Source organism: Oncorhynchus kisutch, linkage group LG19 (assembly GCF_002021735.2).
Source record: "Oncorhynchus kisutch isolate 150728-3 linkage group LG19, Okis_V2, whole genome shotgun sequence".
NCBI lineage: Eukaryota > Metazoa > Chordata > Actinopteri > Salmoniformes > Salmonidae > Oncorhynchus > Oncorhynchus kisutch.
The window spans coordinates 11,490,874-11,510,400 of NC_034192.2; the positions used below are offsets into that span (position 1 = coordinate 11,490,874).

At 46.9% G+C, this 19,527-nt stretch overlaps 1 protein-coding gene across 12 annotated transcripts in view; it reads left to right on the forward strand.

Annotated features, from left to right (window-relative positions):
• Window positions 1-19,527, forward strand: part of LOC109864308 (pleckstrin homology domain-containing family A member 5) — a 182,613-nt gene that overhangs the window by 95,105 nt on the left and 67,981 nt on the right. The window lies entirely within an intron of this gene.

Genomic DNA, 19,527 nt, shown 5'->3' on the forward strand with positions numbered 1-19,527 from the left:
TGTGTAAATAATATAATATTTGAGAACTAAAAATCATAGAAATGAAAGCTTAGACAGTCAGAGAGAATTGAAAACAATGAATTTAGATGCATTGGCCATGGCAAAATGCATAGAATTGCGGGTAATCAGATTTAAAACTGTACAAAATTATCTCTGCTTCATGGCAGAATATGTAGAATCGTAGGAAAATTTGCTTTTAAAACTAAAACAATTTCTCAGCTCCATGGAGAAATGTATAGAATTGGAGGAAATTGGCTTAAATATTCAACAATGTCTCTACACCGCCAAGATGTTGGACACTAAGTGTCTCTACGATCCAGCAACCACACCCATTGCCACACCCACTACCTAAACCTATTCCCTCTCATCAACTGCTAGGCTCCAGTGGAGCAGTACAGCCAAGCCTGGCTGCCTGCTATCCTTCCTCTCCTCCATCCATCCATCCATCCATCCACTCACAAGCCACCCTCAATCGTCTTATGATCTCCCCATCCTTTCCTTAATCGCTTCCCCATCTTCTCCCCCACTCCCTCCCCTCTTACTTCATCCATCCTCTCAAACCATCCCTACTCCCTCTCCTCTCCTTTCTATCTTCCCTCCCTCCCTCCCTCTGCTGAAGGACACAGTAAATGTCACGCTGCTGCACTGTGGCCTGTCTCACCTGTTGCCCTGGCAACCTGCCTGGGCAACATGTGACCAAACAGACAAGCCACGTGTGTGTGAATAGCAGAGTAGTCTGGCGTGTGTGTTATCAACCTCGTACAGCCTCTCTTCTGAAACTCTCTACCATAACTCAGCCATCACTGTTTACCCCTGCTGCTAATGCTAATCCTCTAATGGACATGCTGTTTATATTGGCTTCATTAAAGACCTCTGTCTGAGAGGGAAACAAGCAGAGTGTTTCAGTGACTGACCTTCGTGTTGTTGCCCTCTCCACTCCACTAGCCTGTTAAAATTCCCTAGTAAGTATCACTATGACAGGAGAGTAACTCCCTGTGTGTCCAAATGGCACCTTATTCTCTACATAGTACATTCATTTTGACCACGGCCAGCATAGGGCTCAGGTCAAAAGTAGTGAACTATATAGGGTACCATTTGAGACTAATATCTCCCTCTCTCTGTTGGGGGTTACTGACTTACCCTCCCTCTGTTTCTGCCCCCATTGTTAAATACTGAATCTGCTCTGCTCTAGCGTCTCACTCTAATGGATTCAGGTTGCCTACAGCAGTTTCCCAACCCTGGTCCTCCGGTACCCCCAACAGCACACAGTTTCGTTGGAGCCCTTGACAAACACCTCATTCGACTCAGGACTTGATGATTAGTTGGACAGATGTTCTTGTCCTGGAGGACCAGGGTTGGGAAACACTGACCTACAGGACACACTAAGGTTAAGGCCATTGGGTTTCACAGGTTCAAACTCATCACATTAGTTAAGAAGTTAAAGTACCACTTTGTTGATGGAACTTTTCAAAAGCGTTGCATTTTATTTTATTTTATCGCAGCTCCTTAGAAAATGGAACAGGAAATGTAGTCGGCCCAAAATATGAAACTATTTTGGGTTTTATAGGAAAACGTCCGTAATCTCTTTGTGACAGTTATAGTGGGGAGAAGACAGGAGGATAGAAGAGGTCTTTGTTAACTCTCTCCTTTACCACTTGCTGACTGGCACACAGCAGCAGAGACCAGAGAGCCTAGATATGATAATACACACACACACCATCTCCAACACCCATACGCTCTTGTCATTGATTCACTCCTTTAACTCCTCATTGTGGTGTGTGTGTGGTGTGTGTGTGTGTACACTTTGGCAAGTGTGTTGGTCTCTGCTTACTTGGTCTCTGCATACAGATAGATGGCTGCTTCCCGAAATATTCTGCTTAGAAGCTTGTTTCACTTATCAACAGAAGGAGATTGCTGAGTTTCAGCTGTCGGCATTACATATCAATCTCTTTAATTAGCAGACATTTTACTTGATAAAATACTGCAGAGACGTTTTTCAAATCAAGTACCATACGTCCGGTGGGCGCTGCCTCTGGGTTTGGACAGATACAGTTACTGGGAGTATTTTAAATCAAAATAATAAAAATGTAGAATTCTGAATTCAGAGTTTTACGACAAGATAGTTCGATTGTCTATCCAATACGAGCTCACACGCACTATGGAGCCCAACAACGCAGCTCTCTTCCCTAGCCCCATTTGACAATATCAGCTTTCCTAGGCTAGCCAGCTCTCAAAACCTTTCTCTCTCTGCCCTGGTCAAAAGTAGTGCACTATATTGGAAATAGGTTGCCGTTTGGGACGCACGTGTGGGTTTAGACTTCAAACGCATGCCCCCTGTTGTTTCCTGGACAGTTGAAGCAGGGTGGATCGAGTGGACTTTTCCATTCTACTGACCTCATCACTGCCAATGGGTATCGTTCACCCTCCCTCGCCATGACGCCTTCCTCCCACATCCCTCCTTCCCTTGCATCTGACGGAGTTCAGGTCAGGCATTCAGGTCAGGTTGTTCCTGAGTTTGATAAGATTCGGGGTGTTATATGAGACGGCATTCTATGAGTCAGCATTAAAGGTGCTACACAGGATTTTTTTTGAGATGTTGCATTTGTCATTTGAGAAAATGCCCATAATATATCTGTTAGTAATAGTGGAATTCTAGTGTTTCACAGTATTACTTAACCACCAGTGTTGTGGTTGACTGATATTTGCCTATTGATTTCTCCTATTGATTTCTCCTATTGATTTCTCCTATTGATTTCTCCCGCCGAAGTTGCATCTTATCAAAACGTGCACGCTGTTTTGACTTTGTGGCTGTCTTATCTAGGTCAAGTGGCCAATGTAGAAATTGCTGTCATTGCTAAAATTCTATACTGAACACTTCATTTCAGTTTGAGGCAAAACAAGCACTGAATAGTTTAGGGAATCATCGCTGTGAAAAGTATGCTTTTTGAAGCCGGTCGACCGAAACCTGAAGTAAAAGGCTCAAGCGCGAGTCTCCGCCATGTTATGGGATGGGGGAGATTGGTTTTGAATGCAGCCTTTTGCTGTTACAATTCACCTAGCTTCCACATAGGGGAGGGATTCTAGTTGTAGAAATTCTAGTTGTAGCAGTTGTTTTTATCTGCTCTTTAAAACTATTGAGGAGCCCCAGCAGGGTTCAATACAGTTTTCTGTGTGGCGAAAATATGTAGTGATGAGCTTTTCTCTCAGCCTTTTGAAACCCTGGTTTAAGCTGGCGTCCGGTCTCTTTTCCCGACACACATACACACTAAAAAGGTCCTCTCTCTCCGGAGTCATTGGGCCCCCAGCGTCCCCTCTCCCCTCCAGGCCTGAATAACAGCATTAAGCTGGGGGGGAGCAGATTAGCCCCTCCACAACCATTGTCTGCTTTCTATTAGAAAGAGTCCTGACTTGTGGTTGAACTTCAGGATCTTGTTATCTATTTACACACTGTAGTGTGTGTGTTCCTAGTACCACATATCACAGCCTGGTATGAATACATGTTAGATGGGACTCAAGAGAGGAACATCAAGCATTATGTTAATGATATAGGCCTAGCTTTGGAGCAGACGCGTGTAGGCTTACCTGATTATTTGCACTCGGGAGACGCCATGCACTAGATGTAATGTTGTTACCATGTAATGTTCCGATAGCTCTAAACGATTAGGTCTATAGTTTACATTGAGATGAGCCTGTTAACTAGCGTGTGTCTGCTGCATTTTGCACGCCACCAGCGGTCACACACACCCAGCCTGAGGCACACCGCTCATCATTTCTGTAGCCTATTCCGTGTTTTTCAACGAACACGTGATGCCACATCTGCTTTGAACGATTCAATTGATCCGTGCATTACATCGCGTTTCAGTTAGGTTTGAAAGTCATTAACGCACAGCACGGCAGATTTTGTTCCAGCTCGGTCGGCGGCGCGCATTTCACAGAGCGGGCGAGAAGGAGCGCGCCAGTCAGTGAGCGGTCACTGAAGTGCGCTGCTCTCACCCAGTCCGCATCTGGAAAGACTGCGTTTATTTGACCAGTTTTACTGGCTTCTCCACTACAGGCGTCCACTCGTAAGTAAACACTACCCGGAGATTATTTAGTAATGTTCTGTAGTCATGCTTGAATATGATTTGTTTATTCTATAAGCTATTGAAATAATTAAATACTGGCATTGCTATTTATGCGTGCGGTAATGTGATGCCTTGTTGGTATGACAGGCTATATTTCACCGTAGCCCACGCGCTGTCATACATTATGCATATTTTATGAAGTACACACTGGATGCCTGCTCAACATAGGACTGATGTTCAGATTCTTCCATATAGGGAACTCTACCTTTGTTTTGATATATTGTTCTCTTCTCGTTGCTGCTTTGTGTAACAATGCCAATAGGATAGTAGGCTTAAACAATCTTAAAATACAGGGTTAAATGTTATTGTATTTGAATGTTATATTTAGTATCATGCATTCAGCTCTATTTGCTTACTGCATCCCATAGCCACTGTTACTCAGCCTCTCCTCTGCTCTCCTCTCCTCTCTATCTATAGTTCATTTAACCTGCCCAGACCCTTGGGGATAATGGAATGGGAGCTTGTCTCTATTTCTCTCCATCAAATTGTTGCTATTCCTTCTCATTCTGGACCCATCTTATCGCTCTCTTTCCCGTGGTGCACAGCGTGTCGTTAGGGGTGTCAGGCTGTTCCCTGCGTCCCGTTGGGAATCCGATTAAAGTTGTATTTAACGAGCTGTGGTTCAGGGATGCCACAGGGACCATGTTATGTCCCTCGGCCAGCTCCATGCATCTCATTGGTCAGCTCTCTTGAGTCCATGTTGATGAGTCTCCCTACTCCTTAGACTCCTCTGTCAGGGTTTCTTCACTCTATTAATTAGGGAGTTTCTGTTTCTAACATTTGGAATTAAGCAGCTATCAGTCTCACTATGCCAGTGTCCATTTGGGGATACACGTAATTACTTTAAGGAATCCAGACGTTATCTGTGTGTGTGGGCTTGTATAATTTTCATTTAAAGGAAGGTAGACTTTTAGGGGACTTTCCCACCAAATTGTTTTGGAGCTTGCTTTCACCCTCAGGTCGGTAAGTTTGGACTGTTGGGAGTGTGCTCGGGAGTGTGCGGAACAACGCACCGCGGTTCACTCAAAAAGGGTGGTTTCAGTCCGATTCCATTCTTACATTGGTGCGGTTCGCTGCAGGTGAGAAGGCAGTCCGGACCAAACACAGGACAAGAGTCAGAGGCCTGCGGTATCAAGGCGAGACCCAAATGCAGACTCAGGGGCTTACAATGTTTATTAATCCAAAGGGGTAGGCAAGAGAATGGTCGTGGACAGGCAAAAAGGACAAAACCAGATCAGAGTCCAGGAGGTACAGAGTGGCAGAATGGTCAGGCAGGCAGGTACAAAGTCCAGGGGAACGGGAAAAATGCTGGTTGACTTAGAAAACATGCAAGACGAACTGGCACAGAGAGACAGGAAACACAGGGATAAATACACTGGCACAGAGAGACAGGAAACACAGGGATAAATACACTGGCACAGAGAGACAGGAAACACAGGGATAAATACACTGGCACAGAGAGACAGGAAACAGGGATAAATATACTGGCACAGAGAGACAGGAAACACAGGGATAAATACACTGGCACAGAGAGACAGGAAACACAGGGATAAATACACTGGCACAGAGAGACAGGAAACACAGGGATAAATACACTGGCACAGAGAGACAGGAAACACAGGGATAAATACACTGGCACAGAGAGACAGGAAACACCGGGATAAATACACTGGCACAGAGAGACAGGAAACACAGGGATAAATACACTGGCACAGAGAGACAGGAAACACCGGGATAAATACACTGGCACAGAGAGACAGGAAACACAGGGATAAAAAACACTGGGGAAAACAAGCAAACCCTGGAGGGGGGTGGAGACCATAACGAGGACAGGGGAAACAGATCGGGGTGTGACAGCAGTATTATTGGTTGACGGACTGTGACCATTTGATGAAATGCACACACACAGTACCATAACTTGATACCTCAAACATTCTGTGAGCAGCAGTGCATTTAAGAGCCATCCAATGCAGATGAAGCTGGGACTTTACCAGGGATATAGGCTAAATAAAGTCAATTCACGTCGCAGTTTGTGGCTATTGTGCTGTTTCCTCCCACATGTTGTTGGAAGACCATCGCGATTATAATATGAAGATTGTCTCAGTCAGTCAGTCAGTCAGTAATGAATGTGTTCACCTGATTAATGCCCTATAGATCAACTTGACCAATTAAGAGAAATTTGAGCACTGTAAGACTCCTAGCATCTCCATCACAAGGACGAGGAGCCCATTGGCAGGCACCCTATTCCCTGTTGGTGCACACCTTTTGCCCCATGAGCCACAAGCATATAGAGCTCTGTTCTGATCAAAAGTAGGGCACTATATTAGGGACCAAGGTGCCATTAGAGACACAGAAAGTGGTTGACAGGACCATGGGATGGACTGACTGACAGACAGACAGACAGACAGACAGACAGACAGACAGACAGACAGACAGACAGACAGACAGACAGACAGACAGACAGACAGACAGACAGACAGACAGACAGACAGACAGACAGACAGACAGAGGGCAACATGTGGCACTCTAGTTCTATTGTTTCCATGGTGACCCTGACTGAAGCCCCCTCACCTCTGTGGCCCAATCCAGACCTCATTTCTTCCAACTGTTTTTAATTTGATGTATCTCTCATTTTCCTCTGTCTTCTTTTGAACTGTCCTTCTATCTCGACATGGAAATCAAATAAAGTTGCTCTGAACCATCCACAGCCTGGCATTTCATTCCCCCTGCCATAGAACTACATTAACATCAGCCATCTGCCAGGGTTACTATTGGCAACACACTCAGCAGAGGATGAAATACCTCAGCAGTTTGAATGGTTTTGGGTTTTATTCGTGCTGTTTACCTGACTGCATTGTTTTAATATGTATCTGTGGGTTATTTTCTGCTCTCTGAGGTAAATCTGAGTCCATATGCTGTTGCAGCACCTAGCTATAGTAGCTAGTAGCTACAAGTCTGTGTTGTGTGTGTATTCATAATTATCACCTATTCGTATGGATGGGGTATAGCAGACTGTTATTTGCAGATTAGAAAAGGCTAAAGGAGATTTCCATGTATGTCATTTTAAATGCCAACTTGTTGAAATGTCATTTCTAATCGGTGAACCCAGAACCAAATGTTGCATGCCGGTGTGCTGGCCAGAATTTTTGTTAAGAGTCTGTCATACTGTCACAGGTAACTAGGGACGTAACGAATGTAGAAATGTTCTTAACGTTTAAATTGCCATTTTGTTCATCGTTTAAACGGGAAAAAATGAAGGGGGGAAAAAAAAACATAATGAGGTGAATTTACAATGGGCATGACCACTAGGGGGCAATGCAGTTCAATCTACTGGAGTCCTGGCTACCTACCAGACAGCGCTCACCTTACTGCTGTCCTCCACCCACTCAGCAACGATGGTATTAATGCAGTTCAATCTACTGGAGTCCTGGCTACCTACCAGACAGCGCTCACCTTACTGCTGTCCTCCACCCACTCAGCAACGATGGTATTAATGCAGTTCAATCTACTGGAGTCCTGGCTACCTACCAGACAGCGCTCACCTTACTGCTGTCCTCCACCCACTCAGCAACAATGGTATTAATGCAGTTCAATCTACTGGAGTCCTGGCTACCTACCAGACAGCGCTCACCTTACTGCTGTCCTCCACCCACTCAGCAACAATGGTATTAATACAGTTCAATCTACTGGAGTCCTTGCTACCTACCAGACAGCGCTCACCTTACTGCTGTCCTCCACCCACTCAGCAACAATGGTATTAATGCAGTTCAATCTACTGGAGTCCTGGCTACCTACCAGACAGCGCTCACCTTACTGCTGTCCTCCACCCACTCAGCAACAATGGTATTAATACAGTTCAATCTACTGGAGTCCTGGCTACCTACCAGACAGCGCTCTCCTTACTGCTGTCCTCCACCCACTCAGCAACAATGGTATTAATGCAGTTCAATCTACTGGAGTCCTTGCTACCTACCAGACAGCGCTCACCTTACTGCTGTCCTCCACCCACTCAGCAACGATGGTATTAATGCAGTTCAATCTACTGGAGTCCTTGCTACCTACCAGACAGCGCTCACCTTACTGCTGTCCTCCACCCACTCAGCAACGATGGTATTAATGCAGTTCAATCTACTGGAGTCCTTGCTACCTACCAGACAGCGCTCACCTTACTGCTGTCCTCCACACACTCAGCAACGATGGTATTAATGCCGTTCTAGGTTCTCTGTTGTGACTCTCCTCAATGTTCTCAGTTGTCAGTACATGGGACTTCATGTCCCACTTCCCATCAATGTGAGGGCTCGTTTCAGTGATGTACAACAGGGTGTTCATAGATGTCCAACCACCTGTTGTTAAGGCCACGTATGTTGTTTGAGAGTGTGTGTTTTGCACTTGAAGAGCAATCAGTGTACAATTTACTCCATCAGGGCCGTCACGTTTTTTCGACATGGCATCTAGTAGTCTGGTTCTAGATATGTCATTAGGGTATTGAAGCCGACATCCTCCACATCCTCTACGGTGGCTGCATATCAACTGCTATCACTTCTGTAATCTGTGCTGTGATCTTCTCACTTCGTCCCTTAACGCACTGCTGCCAGCAACGTGTTGGGGTCGGGTCTCGCGGTGCCTCCCTTTCAGCACCTGTACTGCCACTGTAGCTCAAATCCACCTCGCAAAAGTTTGCATTTAATCACCTTCTCATTGAACTTCTCAGAGTATTGCCATACAGGACTTCGCAGCTGTCGCTTGCCTTTCTCACTCTGCTATTCCAACTGTTAACGACAACGACGTGCGGAGAGCTTTATATCTGTGGCAAATAATTTGAAAGATGTCCAGTTAACTTACAGCATTGCTGTGTTAGGTATTTGTTTAAAGAAAATATATGTTTTGCCAGTATGATGATGATCAGGACCTGTTAGTGGTAGTTTTGTGATAACGACACTGTGATTTCAATTCTGTAGGAACATTCTAAACGTTAATGATCACACATTTGTTTAAACATCATACCCCTACAGGAGAGTATGTACATCTCAAATGGCACCCTATTCCCTACATAGTGCACTACTTTTGACAAGGGGTCCATAGAGCCGTGGTCAAAACTAGTGCACTATATAGGGAATATGTGGCATTTGGGATGCACTCTATATCAAAGCAGCTGGTATGTAAACATTGGCCCTGGACTTGTCACATTGCGTACTGTATTATCAGCCCAAGCTCTCACTCTTAACCTGATTATGAATTGTACGTGCAGGAATTACTTTTTGACTGAGCAACAAAGGGGATTTGTTCTCGTCCCCCTTCTCAGAAAATGAGCTTTAGCAAGTTGTCGGTGATGTGGAGGGCAGCTAGTGGGAATCAGCTTTATATTCGCTATCTGCCCTAGTTTAACTCACCCTGAATCATGTTGTTATACACTAGGTGCTCCCTGCTACTGTAAGTAATAGCCTAACTGTTTTAGTGCACTTCATGTTCATTTCAAATGATACAAGGTGCTGTTTTGTCCCTCGATAGGCTTTTCAGTTAATAGTGGAATTCGTTTTTACCTCAATGTGTAGTTGTGATTTAATTGAAGTACTTGTTGGAGTTTTTAGTTACTGGCTCTTCTAACAGAAGGCTTCTCTGTGTTGGAGAGACTCCCCAAACCTCATCACAGGACGGTGGGCTGCCTCAACAGATACACTATATATACAGAAGTATGTGGACACCCCTTCAAATTAGTGGATTTGGCTTTTTCGGGTATATAAAATTGAGCGGCCATGCAATCTCCAAAGACAAACATTGGCAGTAGAATGGCCTTACTGAAGAGCTCTGTGACTTTCAACGTTGCAGCGTCATAGGATGCCCCCCTTTTGGACCCCCGAGTCTGTCGAGTCTGTCCTCGGTTGCAACAATCACTACTGAGTTCCAAACTGCCTCTGGAAGCAACGTCAGCACACAAACTGTTCGTCAGGAGCTGCTTAATGAAATGGGTTTCCATGGCCGAGCAGTCGCACACAAGCCTAAGACCACCGTGTGCAATGCCAAGTGTCGGTTGGAGTGGTGTAAAACTCACCACCATTGGATTCTGTAGCAGTGGAAACACGTTCTCTGGAGTGATGGTAGTCTGACGGACGAATCTGGGTTTGGTGGATGCAAGGAGAATGCCCGAATGCATAGTGCCAACTGTAAAGTTTGGTGGATGAGGAATAATGGTATGGGGCTGGTTTTCATGGTTCGGCTAGTCCCCTTAGTTCCAGTGAAGGGAAATCTTAACTCTACTGCATACAATGACATTCTAGATTATTCTGCGCTTCCCTCTTTGTGTCAACAGTTTGGGGAATGCCCTTTCTTGTTTCAGCATGACAACACCCCCATGCAAAAAGCAAGGTCCATACAGAAATGGTTTGTCGATATCGGTGTGAAAGAACTTGACTGGCCTGCACAGAGCCCTGACCTGAACCCCATTGAACACCATTCAGATGAATTGGAACTCCAACTGTGAGCCAGGCCTAATCGTAGCAATGTTCCAACATCTAGTGGAAAGCCTTCCCAGAAGAGTGGAGGCTGTTTATAGCAGCAAAGGGGGGGACCAACTCTATATTAATGGCCATGATTTTGGATTGAGATGTTTAACGAGCAGGTGGCCACATGTTTTTGGTCATGTAGAGTACGTACTGCCATGGAAGGCATCACATTAACATGCGGAACAGAAGAGAGGATGGCATTCTGTAGGAGGACTGTTTATTCATAGATCTGCTGACGATGATGAAAGGAAGGAAAATTAAGATGGCATCCGCATGATGGCAATTTGAAGTGCTTTTTGTTATTGTTTAGATTACTGCCAACCAAAGCCAAACCCTACTGTGTGTGTGTGTGTGTGTGTGCGCGCGCATGTGTTTGCTGCAGCCTGGGTTGTGTGCAGTGGAGGCAGTATCTGACGTTTTTAAAGAGCTTTTCTCGTCCCTAGGAAAGGTGTACAATACATGTCATGGGTGAGTCAGAGTGCTACTCTGAATGCAGAGAGAGAGAGAGAGAGAGAGAGAGAGAGCAGGATGCAGAAAGGGAGGGAGGATGTTGAATAGAGAGAGAGCGAGGCATGGGGAGAGAGGGATAGAGAGAGTGCAAGGGAAATGAGGAAGGTCTGTCTCTGGCCTTTCTGAAAGGTTACTCAGCGGTGCCAGAGGGAGCGGTGTGAATGGCAGGGGGCTCTACAGGGAGTGGATTAGCAATTGTTGACTGACCCTCAGCCTTTATAATAGCACAATACTGAGACAAGGGTCTGAATATGGACACATTGTTCTCACCATGCCGGGCCTGTACAGAACCGAACACCGAGACGTATACATACTTTGCACATCAGAAGACTTGTCATTCATCCACTGTGGATGAAGACATTTAGAAGGGCCCGGCCCTGCCCTGCCCTGCGCTATAGCCGTTTGACCAAGGCAACATTTCACTTGGCATTTAGAGCAGAGCGAATCATACATACAGGGGAACAAACATGGTCTGACATTTTACGTCTTATGGATTAGCTGTCATCATAAGATTGATGGGGCTCCTCCTGCTCCTGACCTCTTGTTATGTCAGGGTTATGTAGGCCCTATGACAGTGGTGTGTATTCTCCTGTGAGAGCGAAATTACAAGATTGTTATAATACTGTTATTGCATCAAATGGTTGTTTTATAGAATAGGGGTCTTAGAACACCCATCTGTGTGTGGTCTTCTGAGTCTGGCCTCTGGGGGGCCCAGTGTATTTACAATGCCTTTTTGGTGATAATGGCGAAAGACAGCATTCCATAGCATGAGTTGGTGTTTGTGTGCCGGGAGATACCAGGGTGGAGATGGCTCAGGTATGGATAATGATGAGGGGAACCTTGTTTGGGGGCCAGACACCCTGGTTTCCACAGAATGAGAACAGTCTTTACAGCAGATACTGTCTGCTGTGAATTATTAATTGCGTTCATACAAACCCTAACCTTGTGACCCATTCCACACATCTGTTGTTTGTCATGTAGACTAAGGGGGTGTATTTTTGCTATAAAAGATCTTTGTATCCTTTGTGTCGGGGCTCTCAACAAATCATCTGAGGGTGCTTCGTCAACCAGTCCTTCGTCAACCAGAGCACTCACAACATTCCCGTGTGTGTGTGTGTGTGTGTGTGTGTAGCCTGCTCTCCTTATTAATAAGTGAAAAAAGATTTTGTTTAAGTATAACTCTGACTTGTGTGATAAGTTTCTCTCCTCATTTAATAAAAAAGAAATAACCACCACAGTCCTCACACTGGGGCGTGTTATTACCCACAATGCACTGGGGCACTTATCAGAGAGCAGCATGAGTAGCAGACTCCCGCTGGCAACATGCCCTCTTCACATCCTCCCTTCCTCTCCTCCACTCTCCCCCTCATCCTCCCTTCCTCTCCTCAACTCTCATCCTCGCTTCCTCTCCTCCTCATCCTCCCTCATCCTCCTCTCATCCTCCACTCGCTGCCTCCTCCCCCTTTTCTGTTTTTGGGTGATTACTTCTCCTGTACTCTTTCTCAGTTTAGTCTGTATCTCTCCCTCTCTCGGTCTCTATCTCTGGTCTGAATATCTCTCTCTCTCCCAATTTCCCTCCATCATCGCCGGCGGCCGGCGTTTGAAAAATTGTTTACAGGCAATTAGGGTGATTTGTAATGCTGTGTGTTGGCGGGCGGCAGGGAGGGATGGAGAGGTGGAAGAAGTGCCTGTTGATTTTCTTATCAGCGTTTTCAAATAAACACATTATTTCTCTCAGTCCTTCCTACCAAGCACAATTAGCCTAACACCGAGAAGACTAATCAGAGGCCATACTGAGACCTGGGTTGACTTCAGCGTGACAGCAAAACAACATTCCCATACAGCATTTTACTGTGAAGGAAACGTTCTGAAACAGGGAGGGAATACCTGTACAATAAGAACACAGATTTTCTGTTCCAAAATGTGTTTCTACGGTGTGTCCTACTCAACACAGGCTGTTTTAGAGTTTGAAGGCATCCGGTATTGAGTTTTTCTTTGAGATGAAATGTGAAATTATTCTTATTTTTTTGCCTATCCCAATTCCCACTGAGATACCCTCAGTGTAGAGAGTGGAGTGGGTCACAGCCAGGGATCAGCCATTATTGAAGGCGACCGTGGAGCAGTTAGGGTTAAGTACCTTGCTCAAGGGCACATAGACAGACGCTGTTGATAATCAGTTACGTGATGCCTCACTGAGGAGGACACGAAGCTACTCTGCGGACCTATTTAATGGCTGTAATTCAAGGTGATCATTATGTCCCTCTGCCTCGGCCTCCTCTGTCACCTCCAAGCAATGTGTGTCCTGTGTGCTCCAGCTGTAGTTCAAGTTACGGCTAGTTATGGCATGGCTTGCCCCACATCACACATAACAACATCAGTGTATCTGGGAGGGAAAATGGTGCATGAAATCTGAGGTGATATTTTTTTGTTCGATATATACAGTGGGGCAAAAAAGTATTTAGTCAGCCACCAATTGTGCAAGTTCTCCCACTTAAAAAGATGAGAGAGGCCTGTAATTTTCATCATAGGTACACGTCAACTATGACAGACAAAATGAGAAAAAAAATCCAGAAAATCACATTGTAGGATTTTTTATGAATTTATTTGCAAATTATAGTGGAAAATAAGTATTTGGTCAATAACAAAAGTTTATCTCAATACTTTGTTATATACCCTTTGTTGGCAATGACAGAGGTCAAACGTTTTCTGTAAATCTTCAAGGTTTTCACACACTGTTGCTGGTATTTTGGCCCATTCCTCCATGCAGATCTCCTCTAGAGCAGTGATGTTTTGGGGCTGTTGCTGGGCAAAACGGACTTTCAACTCCCTCCAAAGATTTTCTATGGGGTTGAGATCTGGAGACTGGCTAGGCCACTCCAGGACCTTGAAATGCTTCTTACAAAGCCACTCCTTCGTTGCCCGGGCGGTGTGTTTGGGATCATTGTCATGCTGAAAGACCCAGCCACGTTTCATCTTCAATGCCCTTGCTGATGGAAGGAGGTTTTCACTCAAAATCTCATGATACATGACCCCATTCATGCTTTCCTTTACATGGATCAGTCTTCCTGGTCCCTTTGCAGAAAAACAGCCCCAAAGCATGATGTTTCCACCCCCATGCTTCACAGTAGGTATGGTGTTCTTTGGATGCAACTCAGCATTCTTTGTCCTCCAAACACGACGAGTTGAGTTTTTACCAAAAAGTTATATTTTGGTTTTATTTAACCATATGACATTCTCCCAATCTTCTTCTGGATCATCCAAATGCTCTCTAGCAAACTTCAGACGGACCTGGACATGTACTGGCTTAAGCACGGGGACACGTCTGGCACTGCAGGATTTGAGTCCCTGGCGGCGTAGTGTGTTACTGATGGTAGGCTTTGTTACTTTGGTCCCAGCTCTCTGCAGGTCATCCACTAGGTCCCCCCGTGTGGTTCTGGGATTTTTGCTCACCGTTCTTGTGATCATTTTGACCCCATGGAGTGAGATCTTGCGTAGAGCCTCAGATCGAGGGAGATTATCAGTGGTCTTTTATGTCTTCCATTTCCTAATAATTGCTCCCACAGTTGATTTCTTCAAACCAAGCTGCTTACCTGTTGCAGATTCAGTCTTCCCAGCCTGGTGCAGGTCTACAATTTTGTTTCTGGTGTCCTTTGACAGCTCTTTGGTCTTGGCCATAGTGGAGTTTGGAGTGTGACTGTTTGAGGTTGTGGACAGGTGTCTTTTATACTGATAACAAGTTTAAACAGGTGCCATTAATACAGGTAACGAGTGGAGGACAGAGGAGCCTCTTAAAGAAGAAGTTACAGGTCTATGAGAGCCAGAAATCTTGCTTGTTTGTAGGTGACCAAATACTTATTTTCCACCATAATTTGCAAATAAATTCATAAAAAATCCTACAATGTGATTTTCGGGATTTTTTTTCTCGTTTTGTCTGTCATAGTTGAAGTGTACCTATGATGAAAATTACAGGCCTCTCTCATCTTTTTAAGTGGGAGAACTTGCACAATTGGTGGCTGACTAAATACCTTTTTGCCCCACTGTTGTAACGGTTCTCTTTTGGTGAAGGAGAGTCGGACCAAAATGTGGCGTGTAGATTTCGATCCATGTTTAATCAACAAACATAAAACATGAATTAATACAAAAACAACAAACGTGGAAACGTAACGAAAACCGAAACAGCCCTATCTGGTGAAAACACAGAGACAGGAACAATCACCCACAAACACACAGTGAAACCCAGGCTACCTAAATATGGTTCCCAATCAGAGACAATGACTAACACCTGCCTCTGATTGAGAACCATATCAGGCCAGAAATAGACAAACTAGACATGAAACAGAATGCCCACTCAGCTCACACCCTGACCAACCAAAACATAGAAATATACAAAGTAAACTATGGTCAGGGTGTGACAGTACCCCCCCCCCCCCCAAGGTGCGGACTCCGGCCGCAAAACCTGAACCTATAGGGGAGGGTCTGGGTGGGCATCTGTCCGCGGTGGCGGCTCTGGTGCTGGACGTGGCCCCCACTTCACCGTAGTCTTCCCCCACCTTGTCCTCTTCCGTGACCTCCTAGCCACGGCAACCCTACTTAATAACACGGGACAGAGGGGCAGCTCGGGACAGAGAGGCAGCTCGGGACAGAGGGACAGCTCGGGACAAAGGGGCTCTTCAGACTCCGACAGCACAGGAGAGGAGGAAGGCTCTGGCAGATCCTGGCTGACTGGCGGATCTGGAAGAGTCTGGCAGACTGGCAGATCTAGAAGAGTCTGGCTGACTGGCAGATCTGGAAGAGTCTGGCTGACTGGTGGATCCTGGCTGACTGGCAGATCTGGAAGAGTCTGGCTGACTGGCGGATCTGGAAGAGTCTGGCTGACTGGCGGATCTGGAAGAGTCTGGCTGACTGGCAGATCTGGAAGAGTCTGGCAGACTGGCGGATCTGGAAGAGTCTGGCAGACTGGCGGATCTGGAAGAGTCTGGCAGACTGGCGGGTCTGGAAGAGTCTGGCAGACAGGCGGATCTGGAAGAGTCTGGCTGACTGGCGGATCTGGAAGAGTCTGGCTGACTGGCGGATCCTGGCAGACTGACGGCTCTGACTGCTCCATGCTGACTGGCGGCTCTGGCTGCTCCATGCTGACTGGCGGCTCTGGCTGCTCCATGCTGACTGGCGGCTCTGGCTGCTCCATGCTGACTGGCGGCTTCTTGCAGACTGGCAGCTCCTTGCAGACTGGCAGCTCCTTGCAGACTGGCAGTTCCTTGCAGACTGGCATCTCTGGCTGCTCCATGCAGACTGACAGCTCTGGCTGCTCCATGAAGACTGACAGCTCTGGCTGCTCCATGCAGACTGGCAGCTCTGGCTGCTCCATGCAGACTGGCAGCTCTGGCTGCTCCATGCAGACTGGCAGCTCTGGCTGCTCCATGCAGACTGGCAGCTCTGGCTGCTCCATGCAGACTGGCAGCTCTGGCTGCTCCATGCAGACTGGCAGCTCTGGCTGCTCCATGCAGACTGGCAGCTCTGGCTGCGCTAAACAGGCAGGAGACTCCGGCAACGCTGTAGAGGCGGAAGGCTCTGGCAGCGCTAAACAGGCGGGAGACTCCGGCAGCGCAGGAGAGGCTAGGCGCACTGTAGGCCTGATGCGTGGTGCTGGCACTGGTGGTACTGGACCGAGAACACGCACAGGAAGCCTGGTGCGGGGAGCTGCTACCGGAGGGCTGGGGTGTGGAGGTGGTACTGGATAGACCGGACCGTGCAGGCGCACTGGAGCTCTTGAGCACCGAGCTTGCCCAACCTTACCTGGTTGAATGCTCTCGGTCACCCTGCCAGTGCGGCGAGGTGGAATAGCCCGCACTGGGCTATGCAGGCGAACCGGAGACACCGAGCGCAAGGCTGGTGCCATGTAAGCCGGCCCAAGGAGACGCACTGGGGACCAGATGCGTAGAGCCGGCTTCATGGCATTTGGCTCGACGCTCAATCTAGCCCGGCCGATACGCGGAGCTGGAATATACCGCACCGGGCTATGCACCCGCACTGGGGACACCGTGCGCACCACTGCATAACACGGTGCCTGCCCGGTCTCTCTAGCCCCCCGGTAAGCACAGGGAGTTTGCCATCCAGTTCGTCCTCCCATGTCTATTCCTTCTCTTGCTGCACCTTGGGGCGGCTTCACTCCCCTGGTTTAGCCCAGGGTCCTCTCCCGTCGAGGATTTCCTCCCAAGTCCAGAAATTCTTGTCACGCTGCACCTGCTGCTGCTGTTGCCTGTTACCACGCCACTTGGTCCTGTTGTGGTGGGTGATTCTGTAACGGTTCTCTTTTGGTGAAGGAGAGTCGGACCAAAATGCGGCGTGTAGATTGCGATCCATGTTTAATCAACAAACGTAAAACACGAATTAATACAAAAACTACAAAAACAACAAACGTGGAAACGTAACGAAAACCGAAACAGTCCTATCTGGTGCAAACACAGAGACAGGAACAATCACCCACAAACACACAGTGAATCCCAGGCTACCTAAATATGGTTCCCAATCAGAGACAATGACTAACACCTGCCTCTGATTGAGAACCATATCAGGCCAGACATAGAAATAGACAAACTAGACATGAAACATAGAATGCCCACTCAGCTCACACCCTGACCAACCAAAACATAGAAATATACATAGTAAACTATGGTCAGGGTGTGACAACTGTATGTGTTTCGGTTTGGCCTCAGAGGCTGAAGTCTGTTGCTGCTTTATTGACAAGCCCCAGGTTGTAATTTCATGATACGTTATTACTTTTAGCAGGACCGAGTCTGACAGTGAGTGCATAGAAGTTGTCCTCAGAGGCTAGAAATACATTATTTCTCTTCCTTTTAACCAGTGGAAATGGATGTTGCTCAGATACTGGAGAGCCATGGAGGATGCGGTTGTTTTGAATCTCTGACTAATGACCATTGTCTTCCCACAACTTTCATTTTGAATCAAAGAGCAATGGGATGCTTCCCCCTTTCATTGAGTTTTGTTTATCATTTCCCACATTGCTATCTAGATTTCTTGTATCTCAAAGTGTGTGGGGGGGGGGGCGGGGAACACTTCTGAGACCCCCTTGTGGTGTCTCCGCAGCATTGACATATACACACTTACACACTTACACACACTCACTTACACACACATGCACTTGGGTAATCTCCAGAACTCATGAATAAAAGCAGATCCTGTCATGTCGTGGCTCTGAGTGATTGTGCTTTGTGATTCTACGTGACAGATGGGAGACATGGATCACAGTTAATAATAGACCGTACAGGCGACATGTCTCTCTGGCTCAGCTGTGACTGTGTCCTGGATGGCAGGGCTGGGACATCTCCAGCAGGGCCACAGTCCAGAGACCAAGCCCACAAACACTGCTGCTTCACTGGGTAGATTAGCCCAGCAGACCCCCTGGCATGGCCTTAGTAGGACAAAGATCCGCAGAGAGAGAGGAGTGTTCCATCTCCATCTGTGACTCCTGCAGGCCAGACTATCCTCTTGCTCCAGTGTTGACTTAACTGAAGTGTGTTGTATTGCACAAGAGCTACTGCAGGCCCTACAGCAGTGGATAATGCCTGTGTGTGTGTGTGTGTGTGTGTGTGTGTGTGGGGCAGTGGTGTTTCAGCAAGTTACAGATGAAACCAGGTGTTTCAGCCACAAGCCTAGCTAACTACAGCCCAGCTGAGACACTCGGTATGCCTGCAGGGATATCATATACGGTGTGTGTGGGTCTGTGGCATCATAATGTGTGTGTGTGTGTCGGGGGGGGGGGGGGGTCTGTGGCATCATACAGTGTATGTGTGAGGCAGTGGCATCATACTGTGTGTGTGTGTCGGGGGGGGGGGGGGTCTGTGGCATCATACTGTGTGTGTGTGTGTGTGTGTCGGGGGGGTCTGTGGCATCATACAGTGTGTGTCCGAGCCAGTTGATAAATATACAGTACACTCTCTCTTTCAGATATCCATCCATGTCCAGATGAGCCTAGAGAGCTGTTAAATCCATGAGAATAGTTTATTCTCTGTCTGTACAGTCTGTCCTCCTTCCCTCTGTGTGTGTGTGTGTGTGTGTGTGTGTGTGTGTGTGTGTGTGTGTGTGCATGGCTTCATCTTTGGAGCAGAAAAGAGAGCTCTGTTCTCTCTAGTCTTTATCAGCACTAAGCGTTCCCCTGCCTCTCCTCCACTCTGCGTGAAAAGCTGCTTGTGTCTTACAGAGGGCCGGCTGCCGAGGTCTCTCGTTCTCTGTCTGACTGGCTGAGGTGCTGTAATTGTATTTATAGATAGGTCACAACTTGCTGTGAAACAGCCTGTTAGCTGTGCTCTTGTGATCTAGGGCATATGACTGGAGCAGTTCCGGGCTTCTAGGGAGGGGTAGATCATTTGTATTCT